Source organism: Camelina sativa, chromosome 15 (genome assembly GCF_030686135.1).
Source record: "Camelina sativa cultivar CO46 ecotype springtype chromosome 15, ASM3068613v1".
NCBI lineage: Eukaryota > Viridiplantae > Streptophyta > Magnoliopsida > Brassicales > Brassicaceae > Camelina > Camelina sativa.
The window spans coordinates 18,872,501-18,875,580 of record NC_141894.1 but is presented as its reverse complement, the minus strand read 5'-3'; the positions used below and the strand labels follow the sequence as shown (position 1 = coordinate 18,875,580).

Sequence of the window (3,080 nt, the reverse complement as noted above, 5' to 3'; positions counted from 1 at the left end):
TCACAACAAAATATTTTCTTCGTGCGGTGGTAAAAAAAAACATGCTTTTTTGGAGAGAGATACTATTTCACCTTCGTCAATCGAGTCACAGGTATCTAACATATTCATATCTAACGATTTTCCACAAAGTGGTGACGAAAGGTATAACTTGTACAAATCTTTCCATTTTCCAATTCGATCCGATCCATTAGTTCGTAGAGCTATTTACTCGATTGCAGACATTTCTGGAACACCTCTAATAGAGGGACAAAGAGTCAATTTTGAAAGAACGTATTGTCAAACTCTTTCAGATATGAATCTATCCGATTCAGAAGAGAAGAGCTTGCATCAGTATCTCAATTTCAATTCAAACATGGGTTTGATTCACACTCCATGTTCTGAGAAATATTTACAGAGGAAAAAACGGAGTCTTTGCCTAAAAAAATGCGTTGACAAAGGGCAGATGGATAGAACCTTTCAACGAGATAGTGCTTTTTCAACTCTCTCAAAATGGAATCTATTCCAAACATATATGCCATGGTTCTTTACTTCGACAGGGTACAAATATCTAAATTTGATATTTTTAGATACTTTTTCAGACCTATTGCGGATACTAAGTAGCAGTCAAAAATTTGTATCCATTTTTCATGATATTATGCATGGATTAGATATATCATGGCGAATTCTTCAGAAAAAATTGTGTCTTCCACAAAGGAATCTGATAAGTGAGATTTCGAGTAAGTCTTTACATAATCTTCTTCTGTCCGAAGAAATGATTCATCGAAATAATGAGTCATCATTGATATCGACACATCTGAGATCGCCAAATGTTCGTGAGGTCCTCTATTCAATCCTTTTCCTTCTTCTTGTTGCTGGATATATCGTTCGTACACATCTTCTCTTTGTTTCCCGAGCCTATAGTGAGTTACAGACAGAGTTCGAAAAGATCAAATCTTTGATGATTCCATCATACATGATTGAGTTGCGAAAACTTCTGGATAGGTATCCTACATCTGAACTGAATTCTTTCTGGTTAAAGAATCTTTTTCTAGTTGCTCTGGAACAATTAGGAGATTGTCTAGAAGAAATACGGGGTTCTGGTGGCAACATGCTATGGGGTGGTGATCCCGCTTATGGGGTCAAATCAATACGTTCTAAGAAGAAAGATTTGAAAAAAAATTTCATCGATATCATCGATCTCATAAGTATCATACCAAATCCCATCAATCGAATCACTTTTTCGAGAAATACGAGACATCTAAGTCATACAAGTAAAGAGATCTATTCATTGATAAGAAAAAGAAAAAACGTGAGCGGTGATTGGATTGATGATAAAATAGAATCCTGGGTCGCGAACAGTGATTCGATTGATGATAAAGAAAGAGAATTCTTGGTTCAGTTCTCCACCTTAAGGGCAGAAAAAAGGATTGATCAAATTCTATTGAGTCTGACTCATAGTGATCATTTATCAAAGAATGACTCTGGTTATCAAATGATTGAACAACCGGGAACAATTTACTTACGATACTTAGTTGACATTCATAAAAAGTATCTAATGAATTATGAGTTCAATACATCCTGTTTAGCAGAAAGACGGATATTCCTTGCTCATTATCAGACAATCACTTATTCACAAACTTCGTGTGGGGCTAATAGTTTTCATTTCCCGTCTCATGGAAAACCCTTTTCGCTCCGCTTAGCCCTATCCCCCTCTAGGAGTATTTTAGTGATAGGTTCTATAGGAACTGGACGATCCTATTTGGTCAAATACCTAGCGACAAACTCCTATGTTCCTTTCATTACAGTATTTCTGAACAAGTTCCTGGATAACAAGCCGAAAGGTTTTTTTATTGATGATATCGATATTGATGATAGTGACGATATTGATGCTAGTAACGATATTGATCGTGAACTTGATACGGAGCGGGAGCTTCTAACTATGATGAATGCGCTAACTATGGATATGATGTCGGAAATAGACCGATTTTATATCACCCTTCAATTCGAATTAGCAAAAGCAATGTCTCCTTGCATAATATGGATTCCAAACATTCATGATCTTGATGTGAATGAGTCGAGTTACTTAGCCCTCGGTCTATTGGTGAACTCGCTCTCCAGGGATTGTGAAAGATGTTCCACTAGAAATATTCTTGTTATTGCTTCGACTCATATTCCCCAAAAAGTGGATCCCGCTCTAATAGCCCCGAATAAATTAAATACATGCATTAAAATACGAAGGCTTCTTATTCCACAACAACGAAAGCACTTTTTCACTCTTTCCTATACTAGGGGATTTCACTTGGAAAAGAAAATGTTCCATACTAATGGATTCGAGTCTATAACCATGGGTTCCAGTGCACGAGATCTTGTAGCACTTACCAATGAGGCCCTATCAATTAGTATTACACAGAAGAAATCAATTATAGACACTAATACAATTAGATCTGCTCTTCATAGACAAACTTGGGATTTGCGATCCCAGGTAAGATCGGTTCAGGATCATGGGATCCTTTTCTATCAGATAGGAAGGGCTGTTGCACAAAATGTACTTATAAGTAATTGCCCCATAGATCCTATATCTATCTATATGAAGAAGAAATCATGTAACGAAGGGGATTCTGATTTGTACAAATGGTACTTCGAGCTTGGAACGAGCATGAAGAAATTCACGATACTTCTTTATCTTTTGAGTTGTTCTGCCGGATCGGTCGCTCAAGACCTTTGGTCTCTACCCGTACCCGATGAAAAAAATAGGATCACTTCTTATGGATTCATTGAGAATGATTCGGATCTAGTTCATGGCCTATTAGAAGTGCAAGGCGCTTTGGTGGGATCCTCACGGACAGAAAAAGATTGCAGTCAGTTTGATAATGATCGAGTGACATTGCTTTTTCGCTCCGAACCAAGGGATCCCTTATATATGATGCAAGATGGATCTTGTTCTATCGTTGATCAGAGATTTCTCTATGAAAAATACGAATCGGAGTTTGAAGAAGGGGAAGGAGTCCTCGACCCGCAACAGATAGAGGAGGATTTATTCAATCACATAGTTTGGGCTCCTAGAATATGGCGCCCTCGGGGCTTTCTATTTGATTGTATCG

At 37.6% G+C, this 3,080-nt stretch overlaps 1 protein-coding gene across 1 annotated transcript in view; it reads right to left on the bottom strand.

Moving 5' to 3' along the window:
• Positions 1–2,663: 2,663 nt before the first annotated feature.
• LOC147926831 (NAD(P)H-quinone oxidoreductase subunit 2 A, chloroplastic-like) overlaps positions 2,664–3,080 on the bottom strand; it is a 4,804-nt gene continuing 4,387 nt past the window's right edge. Inside the window, exon 2 of the mRNA XM_087489311.1 lies at positions 2,664–3,080. This exon is cut by the window's right edge and continues 2,947 nt beyond it. The gene's annotated coding sequence lies outside the window, so the exon portion shown is untranslated.